The sequence below is a fragment of the Helicoverpa armigera genome, chromosome 5 (assembly GCF_030705265.1).
Source record: "Helicoverpa armigera isolate CAAS_96S chromosome 5, ASM3070526v1, whole genome shotgun sequence".
Classification (NCBI taxonomy): domain Eukaryota; kingdom Metazoa; phylum Arthropoda; class Insecta; order Lepidoptera; family Noctuidae; genus Helicoverpa; species Helicoverpa armigera.
In genome coordinates, this window is record NC_087124.1 from 7,276,927 (window position 1) to 7,293,019 (window position 16,093).

General features: G+C 35.5%; 1 protein-coding gene across 1 annotated transcript in view; it reads left to right on the plus strand.

Annotated features, from left to right (window-relative positions):
* Positions 1 to 2,590: 2,590 nt before the first annotated feature.
* The window catches only part of LOC110384522 (uncharacterized), a 54,627-nt gene continuing 41,124 nt past the window's right edge, over positions 2,591 to 16,093 (plus strand). Inside the window, exon 1 of the mRNA XM_021345833.3 lies at positions 2,591 to 2,970. The gene's annotated coding sequence lies outside the window, so the exon portion shown is untranslated. The remainder of the gene's footprint in view (positions 2,971 to 16,093) is intronic.

A 16,093-nucleotide genomic window follows, 5' to 3' on the forward strand; every position in this document is an offset into this window, starting at 1 on the left:
TTGTGTAATAATTTGGAAGGCAGTAAATATGACAGAACCTTTCATCTTTTTAAATTAAATTTTAACTGGTGTAAGCGACATCTGTTGGACTTTAGTTAAATCATCGACCGTTTATCTCTGCAGAGTTCATTCTGTTCATTCCTTTTCAGTTTATTGTTTTCGTAAAGTCGTAATGCCGAAAAATATTCAGTGGCTACTTCCACTATAGTACAAGTAGTCAAAATTGCGAAGATTTGAACCATTGTAGCCCAACTCTCAAGTGTAGGTGTTCCACCGAATTAGCTCGCATGATGGTTTGGAAAATGAAGAAGGGCACTAAGTTTTTCTTTTGTATTCCTTGTTATTTTCCCTTTCCCCCTTTGTTTGTACCTACAATACTAATTCGTACGCTGCAGCACCAACATGCAACGTCCAATTTGAGAAACCCTTAGATATACAAAAACAATACTTGTAGGTAAGTACCTACTTGGTGTGCTATATCCATACCTATCTACGAGTTTTTCAGTCAGTAAATACGATTGATATCCAACTAAGATTCAATTAGTGATCACATCGATTGAATCCTGTACCTACTGAAACAATCAAAACTATGTCGACTGATCTGCTGCTTCAAGTGATGGAGGCATCACGTAGTTATACCCACTCGGAAAAGGCTTACTTGTTTTGTGGCATCTTGTTGTGTGGCATCATCTTAAAGGGGGATAGCGTGGTTTTCAGACTCTTTGGGGATCCTAAAAAGAAAATGACGTATCTACCTAGTTTCTGCATTAGGATTATCTCTGTGTGATGAAAGTGTGAGCAAAAATGGTGAGGACATTAATAATGTCCGATTTGTAAACATAATATGTAACTGTCAAAGTTCATATCTCTTATTTTTAAAGGTTTTTATCCTTTTCTTTTTTGTCTCTTTTTATTCTAATCTTCAGTGATCATCTTGTTGTATCCTTTACGTGACAAAGAGTTTGCGAAAACAATAAAAAGCTCCTCCCATCTTCTTCAAGTTTGCGTACTTTATCTAAAATATAATCACTATCGCTTTAATCGAGGATTTCCCGCCCAGATGTTACAGTTTCACTTGGGTAAAATGCTCATGCTGGTATAATACTCATAAAAAGTTAAGATATTACATGTTGTAGGCGGGCATTTGAACGCTAGATTAGGTCGAGTGATTTTAAATATCACGTTGCTTGGTACTTGGCATTTATTCGTGCCGCAAAGTAAGCAAACACCTAGACCTACTTATGTATTTTTTTATTCAGGTGACTACGAAATTATTGAAATGTTCCTCAGTCTCAAATTTCAGACAAGGAAAAGGAATCTGAAAAATAAAGTAGACTTAACTGTGTAGCTCCTTTCTTCATAACAATGACATTAGTGCTTATAAAATTATAGCTACATTTATCTTAAAAATATAAATGAACATTGAAAATGTACATTTCCATCATTTTTCTATATAATATTTCCTTTTCCTTTATACCGATACTGTATCCAGATAACTATCCAAATTCTATGTTTCTCCTCATTGTCTATCACAAAACCTGGAGTGCCAGAAAAAACAAACAAGCTCTGTTTGTTTGTGGCACGTAGAAGTATCTACCTACTTAAATCTAGATTTTATTGCAATTATGTTATTTGGTGATTGTCGTTTATGAAAGGCATAGCCCTAATTTACGCGGTTCTTGTCAAAGTACCTGTATATGAGCCTGAAACTCCAAGTATGAACTTGGTATACGAAAAAGGTTTCAATATTTTAGACTCCTTTCTCAATATTTGTGGTTGAAAGCCAATACAGAACCTCCATTCAGAAATAAACTCTTCTATCGTATTTATTTTGATAAGCATAAACTAAACAGAAATCGAACATGATTTTGAAAATAAAACAAAAACCGATCAAAAAAATTGTGTGCAGAGCATTTTGGTTCGAAGGCCATTGCATTTTATATCAAATCATATTGCGAAATGTGGATTTTTGTGTATTACATCGGGGATAAAAGTGTCTTTGTCTTAGGCGAACCAAAACGCACACGGAACTAGCTTTGTTTCTAACAAAACATTCATAAAGTCATCACGGAAAGCAGAAGATTCTTCATTCGAAGGTTTATAAAATAGGTAATACCTACTCGTTTTTCTGATAATTATGTATTTTGTCATTGCAGTCGTGGGTAATTTTATAGTAAGCCTTTGAGTGCATAGTTTTGAAACTTTTAATGAGTAAATACCTACATAAAGTTTTATGTGAACGTATAATTATAAATATTACACTGTTATTGATGAGTTCTGATTACGTAAAAATAAATGTCTTAAATGAAGATACTTATGGTTGTGCATACCGGTTTCTAGCCTAGATAGTTGGCTCGACACGACGTGTGGTGTTGCACAAACCCAAACTAAAATTATTGACTAGATATTATAGAAGTAAAGTATAGCCGCGGTGCTACGTGCGCCCGCGCGGCCGTGCATACCGAATCGTAAGATCAAAGCACGCATAGGTAGTTACTTTACCTACTCCAACACCCACACAGGTGCACGGCGCGTCACGTAGCGGCGTGTCGGCGTGGCGCACACATGCACGCGTGCACGCGAACACTAATAAAAGTATAATAAATGTTAGCGAGACACAAGCGCGGCGTACGGTACTATTTGTTCGGGAGGGAGGTTGGAGGCACTCATACAAGCGAGGGAGAGGCTGTGTCGGCGCTGCCAGCCAGTTTACCGTTGCGAGGCGCGTAGTGCGGCCGGACGCTGGACCGCCACCCGCGCGCCGCCGGCACCCCGAAGCTCTCCGCAGCCGACACGACCACCCCGGACTGTCTCGGGACAACCACCCTGTGCTCCCACGCGGACGCTTTGTCGAACACGACCCGCGTCGCCTTCCTAACTTACAGACTAAGTGCTACGACTCGTGCTTATTTCACTGGAGTGTTAATCCGATTTCAGAATATTTATTGGATCGCTTCATCATAGGCGAAGGTGAGTTTTGCATTTCTTTGAATACTATTATTATCTTAGTAGTTAATGTAGTCATAGAACTTGCTTATATGTTTTCATTTACAGAGGATTCATAGAAATATCTTATAAGAAATATTATTTAAGTTTCCTTTAATCCAGTACGACAGTTGCGTTAATTGCCTATTGCTAAATTAATGTTTCCACGCGTGAAGAAATTATCATTTACGTACTTGATAATATGATTGACATTTATAAACGCGGATGAAGTAAAGTATATGTAATTTTTAATGAAACAGTCAGAGAGATTAAGTGTGGGCGGTGAGGCAATTGTTGTATAGTTTACCTTATACGTTGCATTGCTTATTATCACGTCTGGAGCTTACCATAACAAGAAGGTAATTTGTGAGTGCAGTTTGGTGTTTGAGCTAACCATTTCATAACATAAAGCTAACTGTAGCTAACCAGTACTCATTTTTAAGGAAAATCTAAAAGAAATCAGTTACTACTAGACATTCAAATATTGTTTAAAGCATAGCTTTTATAGACAGACATGGTTACAATCGTAGAAGTAATGGTATAGTGTAATAAAACAAAATAACCACGTTGTGGAGGTATCAGGGCCGGCTATCATCACGACATATCGGCTGCACCGCATTGTATTGAGCGCGGTGTCACTTTGTTCAAAAGATTTCAACGCGCAGTAGCACCTATTGAACTCGTGAGAACATTGCGCACTACATACATACAATATAACATACACTATGTATCTATTCGTCAAATTTTCTCTATATTTTTCTCACGATTGACCACACGGAATGTAGGTAACGGACACATGCATAGATTTCGTGAGAGAAGTCAAATAAAGCCTGTCTGATGTTTATTAGAATAAGGAAAACCATCAAAATAACTGTACATATGGAAAAATAAATCGATGTGCCACGTGCAGCAATCAGTGGAAGATGAATTTAGATAACAGATTGTGAATCTGCAAGACTGGCTCTCTTAATTAATTTTTAACAACAGAAGAGGTTAACAAAGCAAAATTTTCCGCTTGTTAAAAAACAATTTTATAAAAAGTATCTTATTTAAGCGTGACATACAGAATTAAGCTTTAAACTACTTTTAGTAAGACTAAAATAATAAAATTAAAACATAATTCATAAAACACGAACTTAACAGGAGCATTTAAAGAAACAGTTTAAACTTTTAATGCACTTTATTATAAAGGACGCTGTAAATATGTTTAAATAGCGTAGCCGTGGGCAGGTGATTATATTCCGTAAAAGTATTTAATTTTTGCAACATATAATAAACCATATTAAAACCATAATTAACAATACGGATGCAACAATCACAGGCAGTTTCATTATTCATTTTCTCCCACTTAGTGTGGCTTCAAGTTGATCTGATTCTGTGTCACTCATTACATGTCCGTACTAATAAAAACATAAAAACGCTTAAGCTAAATTACAGTCAGGTATGAACGGAAGAAAAACTTGCTGACTTATAAACCGGGGTCTGCAAGTACTTACGTTTATAGCCACAGTTGTCTAAATATCCGGTTCGATATTAACTCTATAAGCTGTTATTAGAATAGATTATAATAAAAACTTTGTATAAGCAGTTTGCATATTTTCATAGACAATTAGTCAATATTTATATTCAGTAGGTACTTTTTTGCATGCGTCACCAAATGTTAAACATAAATGCGTATTAAACTTTCAATATGAAAAGCTTCTGCCTTTTCGAATAACTTTTATATTCGTAACTGATATAAAACTGCGATGGAGAACTGAAATTTTCCAAAAAGGAGCTCGTTATTGTAACAATCTCGAAAAGAAACTTTCATACCGCTTGTGCGCCGATCTGCAGTTATTATAGCATTTAAAGATATCTCGACGATAAGTGTTTTATTGTCTTAAGAATTTTATAGCGGGCCGCGGTTACCTTGAGAGTAGTATTGAATTGGACAAAGGATATAACGTCACAGTACGAATTAGCCCGTGGCGATAGTACAATGAGATGGCATGAAGGTGATGGAGCTTGTTAGCCGGCAAGGGGAGCGTGTATTGTTCGCAGCACTGCCTTCGTCGAAGCCGAATAGCGTCGACTTCGTGACATCACTGCGTGTTGCTTCACCTAGCTTCGACTCCACTGAAAAGAAATCTTCTATACTTAATTGATGATTCAGTTTTTTTGCAAAGTTAATTGACGTTTTCAAGCCTTCAGATGTCTCTCATTTCTGTAAAACAAAAGCTCGTGTTGGGTAAAATTTTTCGTTTTTACTTTTTGGTATTTCTTTTTTTTTGAAAAATATAATTTTGTTTCTTTTCATATTCTATTATATCCACCACTACAAGTATCGTGATTGTTAAATATTCTGTTCTCCGAAGCCAGTGGTTTATTATCCGCATTTACACACCCTTGGGGTCTTTAAGCCTATTACAAAATTCACACTAAAAGTTTTAAGCTGTTTCAGTGCAAAAGAACATAAATGGAATGTTAACCTCATATTTATTAATTGGTGTACAAAGGATTTCGATATGCTTGGTAACTTATAGAAAAGATTATTGTTTATTAATCAAAAGTGGTGTAAGGCTCTGCTTAATGAAAAATATTGAGAATGGAAAACTTCCTCCGTATAAGTAAGAGGACATTGCATGCACCAATTCAAAATGTTTAATGCACGTTCATTACTTTATGTGTATTGTCGTACGTATTGTTGGAGCAATGAATAGAAATAGCTCCGTGGATGCTGAGCCTGAGCCTCGTCGTGGCTCGTCGGCGCATGATCGCGTTACGCAATCAAAATGCTCCACACGACGGCTCGGAGCCACCACAGATACTCCTATACCTTATAATGCGTCACGACTTGTCCTTTTAATTGTGTTCCAATTCCAAACGTTGGAAATCGGTGGGGCGGGTCGCTCTCATTTTATAGCTAAGAAGTTTTTGATGGGCGGATGATACACGCAACTTTAATAAATGGTTGATTAGGCTATGTAATTAAAAAAAAATTAAACGTCGCGTTAATTTGGTAATCTAATTTTTTTATTTTTGTTGAACTAATAAATATTTTAAATTGATTGATCTTAAGAAAATATCAACTTACATAATTGAAATTTAACTAAAACGAATATATATTACATATTTTAAATTAATGAAGAAGTCTGAAGATTTTGGTAATGACTGAAAAATTGTGTGGAAATCCGCACTTAGTTTATACTACTATATTAGCCCAGAAATGAAGGACATTTGTTTTCTGAGATGCAAGAATTTTAGTAAACATTTGATAAGTGCGTGAAACATGATACGTCCAAAGATAGGAGTATGAATATGACGGCTGAGATGACGGCCAGAGATTAATAATAAAGAAAGATCACGCTACGCTAACCACAAATTCATCTCAATAAAGACAGGAGAATGATGAGGATGACCTGTAGAAAGTTTTTTATCTAGGTATCATCAATTGAATTATAGGTGTAAGCGTGAGATAGTGCTCGCTGATTTATAAATACTATTTCTTCCGTCGATAGGTTAGAGATTTATTGCTTAGCAAGTTAACACGTCTTGTGTGCCGATATAGGATTAACTGACAGGGATTTCAAACAGAGAAAGATGTTTTCTAATTGGATTCTAAAGTAGGTACTTAATTTGTGAATCAAAAGACTTAATCCAAGGTAATGGAATTATGTCAAAAATAAATATATCAAAGCTAGTTAACGATGTATACTTCAGTTTTAGTATTCTTATTACCTCTTATCATATCACTATATTATACAGTCTCTGGAATAGTTAGTACCGACCACGGAAACTAAGCTACATAGTACATATTTACCAACATACTACGTTGACTACTATGTTGGCTTAAGATAAGAACAATAGAATATCTTATTCACAAGGGTCTTATGAATAAGATTTCTAAGTACGCATCCATACATTTATAGAAACGAGAAAACCGATGGAAAGTGAATACTTAATAGTTCGTTGATAATTACAAAGATACGATGTTTATTTAGATATCAGCAGATATATGCATTTGAATATAATTAAATACCATAAAATGATTAAGTTGTGTCCGTTGGCGTTGTCCAATAAATGTAGCGTACTTGAGGAATTTCAATATTTATTACGCACATTGTAATTGATTAATTAGAGAGCCTTGCGAATGAAAATAGTTACACGGAGTGCTGTTTGCTAGTTGGTTAAACAATAGCATTCTTAAGGCTGTGTACGACGTAATGTGAAAACGGTAACCTTTCTGTGGAATAAGCCGGCCTAACGTAATGTCTGATATCGTTTGCTGGGAATCAACAACATGCTCTCAAGGGAGTTTCGCTTATTTTATCGATACTTTGAACTACTGTGTTGAGCAACCCTTTCCTTCGATAAGCCTTACAACTTGACAAGTTTTCTACTAACATGCCTGAGCATTGATCTAACCAAGTACGATGCACGTATAAGGCGTTTAGACTGATTGAATTGAAGAATCTCAAATAAAAACAAGGAAAATACTCATTGAGAATGTGGGTTGAAGTTCTTACGAATAAAGTTATGATTATTTGATAAATAAAAAAATAACAGTACCAATTGAATTTCCATAAGTGCCAATCAAAGATCAAAACCGTGGGACGATGGCCACGTAACTTGATGCTACATAGCTAGCATAATAATAACAATCTATAACTCTCGCCAATTCGAAGGTGTAAAATACCCAGCAGTAAATCGACGCCGCTGTCCGGTCTGTTATGATTTTCGGAGAAAGTGCGATAATGACAGCATACAAATCTCTCTCGGTTAATTGTTTATTATTTATATAATTAATAATTATAATTCAAAAACTTTTATTGTAAATGTTTATTGTGGAGTTTCATGCGATTCCGATAATTGTCTTAAAGGTAACGCCCACTCTTCAGTTATTAAGTACTGAACTTTAATTCTGTTTTCTATAGTTAACGATGTAATTATTACCGAGTTTGGTGTTTTCCAAAACAAATTATTTGTATAAGAATATTCATGTATTGTAATTTCACTTCCACATAGTGATAGATCTTGTTAATTAAATAAACAGCTATCGATTTGTGAATCAAAGAAGTGAATTTACAACTTTATTCTACCTTAACGACAACAAAAACTCAATTAAAAATTCTCAAAGACCTAATTAAAATGCAAATTACTATAAAAAGTATTTAGTTGAGTAAATTAGAGCAAAATGGGCAGTGTTGGAGCCTTGACCCCTCGCGTGTGGAGCGCAGGCCCGGCGCGACGCGGAAGGTTGGTGCGCGGCCGACCGCGACGTGCACTCCTGCGCAGAAAGTGTTTGTCCTTGTCGTACGACGCGTAACCTTTGCCCCTGAAACAAAAACAGACGATCGATTCATTAGATTCTAGCTAATTGATAACTTTTGGTACGCAATGAGGAAAGGTTGCATGCCAATAAAAGCATGGCGGCCACAAAAACACTGTTACTTTTTTGACAAATGGTACTGAGGTTCTTCCATGTTTCGCTCTTAGACATCATCATCGTTAAAAGAAGAAGGAATTGCCAGATTTCTAACTAAATAAAATGTATAAGAAAAGTTCTACATATCTGGTCTATCTTCTGTGTTTATAAACCTTTCGGTAATTAATTTCAACTTAGTAATGAGTAGAGATGATTTTACTTCCGAAAAGGATGCCGAAAACCAATACGGAGAAATTAATAAAGTTCAAAATAAACAAATAGTAGTGAATGTAAATGATTGATAAAACTTTTTAGGTATGAGAGTTTTGGTTCATTAATTAGGTATTAATTTAATTGTTTAATCAAACATTAATTAATTCAAACAAATAAATCCTCTTAAATGCGAAAGTGAAGTGTGGGAAAAACAGCCTTTGGAAGTTTGACCACCTACTTTGTTGAATTTGTCAGCTACTTCCGTATAGTTGACTTATAGACATTTCTCTTACCAGGTCTTAGGTCTTCAGTTATTAAAAAAAACTTATCTTAATGGTTTCCTAAAGGTAGTTTATAACTCCATTGACAGGAAACCCAGACATTTTAACATCTAGTTTGAATTTTCATAAAAAGTTTATTATGATAATTTGTTGCAGAATCTGTCTTTTATGAATGCAATGTGAATAAAAAAGACGAACATTTGGAGGAAAAGAATCGTTTGCATGAATTTAAAACAAATGCAGTTGAAGAAAGTGTTACAATGTGTCTACATATATTTTAACATTACTCTTGCACATCTCTGGATGTAAGTAGATGCATTAAGTTAGGCTTTTAGAACTAAATATACTAGATGAAGCAAAATATCAGTAGAACATTATCGTTACTGATGTTTATAGCAAACCTCTTATGGATAAAGATTTTTGGACAAGCAATTATAGGGGAAGTAAGAGAGTCCTACGTATTGCATGATTAAATTAATCATTTTGTAACTACGAAATTAATGTTCTTTGAGAAATTAAGAAATCGTCTGCTAAGATTATTTATGACTGTTGTAAAACTTTTAGGATAAGGTATAGAAGTATACTCATGCACGATTGACCAATTCTTTGTGGGGAACTGAATTAATGTTTTTCTTACAAAATTTACAATAAAAATCAATACAAAGCATCTTAAAATTATATTTAGAATCTATATTAGGTACATACCTACGCAGTTGTTAAGTTAAGTAAGTTAAAAATATAAAAAATGTTGTTTATATAATCCTGTAAAGCGAACTGTAATCTTACAATAATTAAAATGAAGCTAGCTAAAATTTTATGACTTGTCTAAAATGCCAAACATGCAAGCTAACATACATACAACACGTCTCTGTATAACAACGTCATTGTTTCCGAATTCATAATACGATACGAAATACTCAGTCTCGCGTCTTTCAAAGGCCGTAGCGTGACTAATCTTCACATTAAGCTTAATATGTTGAAATACACTCAAATCAAACATACATAGAAGTTTTTCGTAGTAGTGCATAAATACAGGCACACATACACACGAGACGGAGGTTTTTGTCGAATATTAAAGTCGAAGAAACCGCCGAATACCGCTAGCGGTGCCGTCGGTTATTGCTCTCGGATTCCGCAACAAATTAACATGTATTCGGTACGTCTACATTTTATACCTAGTAATTTTACTTTAAATACGCTTTTTAACTACGTGGAAAATTTTGAGAAGTATTTTTTTAGGTGGAAACAAATATGCACTTATCGCTTATCTCAATGAATTATTTGAATGCTCTTTTATCAATATGAGTTAAGAGAGGCTATTATTCTTAGTATGTATGTCGTCAATCAGGCTGCCGCGTGTTTGTGAGACGCGAATGAGGACGCGCCGTTTAGCATTTTGCACTAACTTACTTTGTTTGTTTATTTAGCCGTTAGGAAGTAGGTCCTCCTATTAGAGTTAGAGTGAAGACAAGCCCGCGTAGGCTGCTTTTTTAACATCCTACTCGCACTTTTACCAATATATTACGAGTTTTTCCTCAATGATAAGTCATGTTGGCACTAAACATTATGTCCTGAGCGCTTGTCACTTGTTGCTATACGTACAAACAATGCATAATTTATGTTGGTTGGGTGTCGTTGTCGACTGTGTTCCGACATACTGTCTAGATATTTTACATTCTGATGTAGAGGTAGCCACGGGTTCCCTCACGGCGTGGCTGAAATGCTTACTCCGAGTGAGAGTAGCTTGTGTAACAGACCTCACAAATGCTAAAACAAGCAAGCGAAACGATGCACTAGACTGCATTATCTTATTTTTTAACACAAAATTATTTTAAAATGATGCTCATAATATAAGCAATTAATTTGGCAATTTCATTTTCTAAACCATAATTTATTTTAAACCTGTTCAATATTATAATGAAATCCGAATAAAATTCCATTAGTATATCGTCTTACGATAAGCAAATTAATATGCAGCGTAAAAAAATCTAAAGCTAGCTAAAATTCTAACTAAGTAGTCACAAAATCAGAAACTGGTTTGTTGTTGGAATATTCTATGATAGAGTGCAAGTGAAAGTCATGATCGTACATATAAACAGTTCCGGTTTATCTTAGTTTTTAACATTAATTAGTAAGTCGTGCTTGCAGCCAACAATTATGTACTTAGACCGTAAATGTTCATGTCTTAATAGTGTCAAATCCTCATTCGTGATTCCCAAGCTCCCTGGTGTCGACTAGCGTAGCAGCTCGTAGCGTCGTAGACCCGTAGCGCGTAGCAATCCCAGATGTGATAAGTTTCCTATTGCTTCCCATTATGTATTTCCATGAATCTTTTCTGAACTTTGTACACGATAAAAATATAATAGTTCAGCATAAAATTAAGTTCAAATGATATCATTTGATTTTTATTCGTAATACAGTTATTTGATTCTATGTATGGAACTATAATATTAATTAAGATTTTGATTAACATCATAAAAAGCACAATGATTCATCTGTCGTGCTACAAATCGATCTCAGCAAGAAATAATAATAAGACTACAAAAGCACGCGTCGATTGAGATAATGACATTTCAAACGTCCTTCAGTGACACTTGGACGCGGAAATTAAACAGCTAAATTACTACCTACATTCGAGTGCAGAACCGAACTAACAGTAGTACAATAGCACAATACACATCAGCAGCCAATGAATATTGTACCATTGTATACGCTGGACACTGTGGCCTAATTCAATTTGCTAAACTGAATTTTCTAAGCGTCGGTGTATGAGCTCAAGTCTATTTTTGTTCTACAATTCCGACTTGGGGCCTAGCTCTAGTACGTGATTCGAATTAGACATTAGGAAGTATTAAATCATGCAGGCAGCATCTCAGACGTCCTTGTGGGTTATTTCCTGTATAATAATTTTGGTCTAAAATGTTCAAATTTTGCGCAAAAATACATGAATTAAGGAACTCAGTGCAGTTGTAGTCACGTAGACGATGTTTGTCGTGGGGAGGGCAGAGGGTGGCTTGTTCAGGTTCGCAGTTGCCTGGTGTGTATCATTGCGCGCCGGGAAACAAAAACTCCACTAATGTCATTTAATCCGTGCTGTCGACCGTGGGATTACGAGCGTAGTTTTAGGTATAAATTAAATTTTAATTCGCATTGTACTTTTCCAGCGGTTCGACTGACCTTCATGTTTTAACGACAAACCGGAGCATTTCAAGGAAGTTTACCTAAATATACCTACAGTTTTTGTTTTTTTTACCTTTTGAGAATTTAGGTTCTTAATCTTTATGACTTGTGCATTTTTGTATATTTGTTTTTGTATAATTACGGCGGGTAAATAAAGAATAGTCTGGCAAATTCGTAGCCCAATATAATGATCCGAAAATAACATGACATGTTAAAATTTATTGTTGACCATTTAAACATTTAAATTATTATTTACATGGATAAATAACATATGACTTGATCAGCAAAACAGTTCTACCTGTAAAATATTTTAAGAAACCGCGCAGTTTTATAGGTAGTTCTATAAAAAGATCCTTTTACTGAAGCAAGTTCCAAGGTTACTGGAATCTACCGTAATATCATGGAATGACTCTTCACAATTCTTATATTATAAAGTTTGATGTAAATCATTTCGTGTTATTCGCATTACGCGGCCGGTTACGTTAGCTGCCTCCGTTTGTTCACTGGCAGTGAGAACCGTCTTATCCGGCTTTGTCATTATTACAATACTAAAAATGCGTCCCAGATGAATCTGCAAAATGAATAAAACCGCAACTGTGGTATCCAATTAAGTGGATTGCTAATAAAAGTGAAATCGAAGCGAGTGCAGTGGCCGCACGGCGCGCGGCGCGGCGCACGCTGAGTCGCCGGCGTCGCTACACACTTATCGTACTGTCTCAACGTTTGTTCTCAACGTGCACTTTTATTCTTTTATACACATTGCATTCGGATTCTGTGCCAAATTCCAAAACCTTGGGCCATTCAAACAAATAACACTTTCGTGATCACTTGAAAGTATTTTTATGATCACGAACGGGTTTCGAATCTATTCTTATGAATTCGTGTGGGCAGAGCTACTAAACCGGCAATATAATCCGTCCCATAACATTGGTATTAAAAAAATCCCCACTAGCAGAAAAGGTTAGGTGTAACCACCTTGTTTCTTTGTTTTAATAGTTTTCTGTTGTGTTTTGCCAACAAGTCAGCACCTACTGTTAAGCGATCTCGCATGAGGCATGAATAATAATTTAAAAAAGACGAAGTTAGTTATTCTTTTCTATTTTGAACATAAGTGAGTACAAAATTAGTTTTTATTTAATGCACTTTTACGGAATAAATTAACAATTAGTTAGATTATGATCCCTAGCGGCTTCTTTGATATTAGATAGAATTGCCAAGCGTATACAGAGGCAAGTATAGATACTAGAATATTTGATAATTAATGACGACTACTAATTACATTAAGTGGTTAAAAACTTTCTTAGACAGAAAAACACCTGCATATGTAAATATGATGATCAGTTTTTATTTACTTTGTAAAATGACAATTTACTTAAAGTTATGTAAACTAAATATAGTAACATAATGAGGTGCATAGTAAATTCTTGGTCTTTATGAATAGTAGCAATTTAATCGTAACGTCCTATCTTATTAACAATTGTCTCGTGTTACTCGCATTCATCGAACCTAAATCGAAGTTATGCTATACTAAGAGAATATTTTATAGCTGGAAACTACTCTCGTCCCGAGAAGCATATATTGGCATGTATTTTATCTCGGTACATCCACTAGTTCCCATGGGACGCGAGTAAACGACTAGTCCCGAATAAAACTAGACATGTTGGTTTTCGTCTCTACAAATAACAACACAAATAAAACGTTAACTCTTATATGTTCTAATTAGTGTAACATTTACAATCTACATATGTATACTTTATGAGAGGATAATGGAGAATAATAATAATTGGACAAGGTTACCATTGTTGGTTATGGAGTTCTGAAAACTAAAAATGTGGATTGGGCTTTTTTTGGAAAAAAAATTAGATTTTTTATATTTTTCAGGGTAATTGAGGGCATTAAGGTTTGGTGTATTTTTTTAGCCAGCACAAGGGTCTATGAAGTGGTCGGCGCGGGGCGAAGTGTGACTCGCGCGCAACATGATTTATCGCGAGCTTAGATCCGGTTCGCGCAGCCACCACCGCTGCCCACGCCTTGCTCCATTATCACGCCAAAATGATCACTTTGAGCTCGCTACAATTATATTATTCGCTTGCCTATACTAGCTGCGAACAACCACGTTTTTTTAAGCAAATTCAGAGACCAACCAAACACTTTCGTTTAAGAAAGCTCTGATTAATTGAACATTTGAATATATTTTTTCTGAATAGTAATTGAATTTATACTCAAGTTGCTGATAGAGGAAAATAAACATTCATTGCAGGTTCCAAAATTTTATAGATAAGTACTCTAAAGTTTGAAGTCTGGTAATGATAATACATTAAACGGTACAAAAACCGCGTATGTTGGTCAAGCATCTCTTTGAGTACTTTCTTCAAATCTGAGAATTGGTGTATTAGATGAAATGTAAATAACTGTAGACATTTTTCACATTAGATGTATGTGAGATCATTTGTATTTTTGTTCTTTTATACATATATAGAAATAGTGGGGTGTGGCTGGCGGCTTAGATGAATCGAAAGTACTTTGGCATTTCCTGAAAGTTATTGCCGAAAACAATGCTGCAATAAGATGTTTGATTTATTTATTTCTGAATAAGTTAGTTCCAAATGAGTAGCTTTCTATTTCTATAAATTTATTCTACTGAATAATAATGTAGATGCTGTAGATGCAATTTCATTGTCTGTGTCGTTACGTCTTTGACGTCCAAAATGCTTGGTTACGTTTTAATTAGGCATGTCGATTACGATAGACAAAGTAAGATTAGTGACTAAACTGCTGTTTAATGTTGACTGTGATCTGATTTTCGCAAGTGTTTGCTTTTTATTCCGATATTTAGTACAATCGGTGTGGTTGATATGTTCCGGGTGCAGTGCAGTGATATCATTAGGCAGCTGAGCATGATGCCCGGGTTCGCGTGGCGGCACTGCACGGCGACATACCGTCACGCCATACCCCGCGTTTTGTAACACCACGACTCGAGTTCGCTTTACGTAAAATACTAGCCATGCGTCTTTTATTTGCCGGTTTTCCTTGAGCGTGAGAATACTGAAACTTCTTCAAAAGCCATTCAGTTAAAGATGCAGATAATCACTATCTCTTTATTTAATGTTTGGCTTATTATTGTGGTTTAAATGTGAACTGAAATTCACTGGGTCACTTAGTGAAGGGTAAAAGTTAACCATCAGTGCATGGCATACAGATATGATGGCTAACACTTATTTCAAATGAAGACTTCGCTTCTTTTATATTACCTAGACAAATCATAATTTGTTTTAATGCGATTCTCACGCCACTGGCAGTGGCCTGCAATGTAATGAGTCACTGGGTGCCAGCAGTGCGGCGTGGAGCGCACGTGGCGTGCGTGTGGCGTGTGTGTGGCGTGCGTGCGCGCACTGCTGACTTCGTGTTACGGTTAATGTTAGCTTGCATCACACGCAGCGCGGACGATGACGCCGAAAGAGACAACGAAGGAAAGTCGTGATGAAAACCTTACATTAGCGTTCAACTCGCCATTACTATAATTACAAAATTAAGACTACTTCAATAAAAGGTTTATTATTGAAAATTTAATTTCGCGATTCTTATATGGTATTCAGTAGTTCATTAACAAAGAAAGTTGTATGAGTATTTTTTACTGTTGCTTCTTTGTTCGGCGAGGCAATGTTTCACAGTGTACGCCGCCTGCGCATGCGCACGTTACGCCTGTCATCGTTATTGATTGACCAATTGAACTCGAACGTCTCATTATTTGTTTGAAATTTGTGTTGTGACAGAAATAATTGCTAGACATGTTGCTAAAATGGCGCTTTATTGTAAAGCTAACAAAGGACTAAATACGCCCATATTTGGCACATGCTATTCATAACGTAAAAATTTAAACCCACAGTTTTGGGAGTAAAGATGTATGGTAGCTGTACTTAATGTTTATATTACAATATGTAAAACTTACCAATATTTTAGCTTAAAATATTCACACACTAATAACTTATCTATTACTCACTTAAATTAATGAGTCGTTAAAAACCAG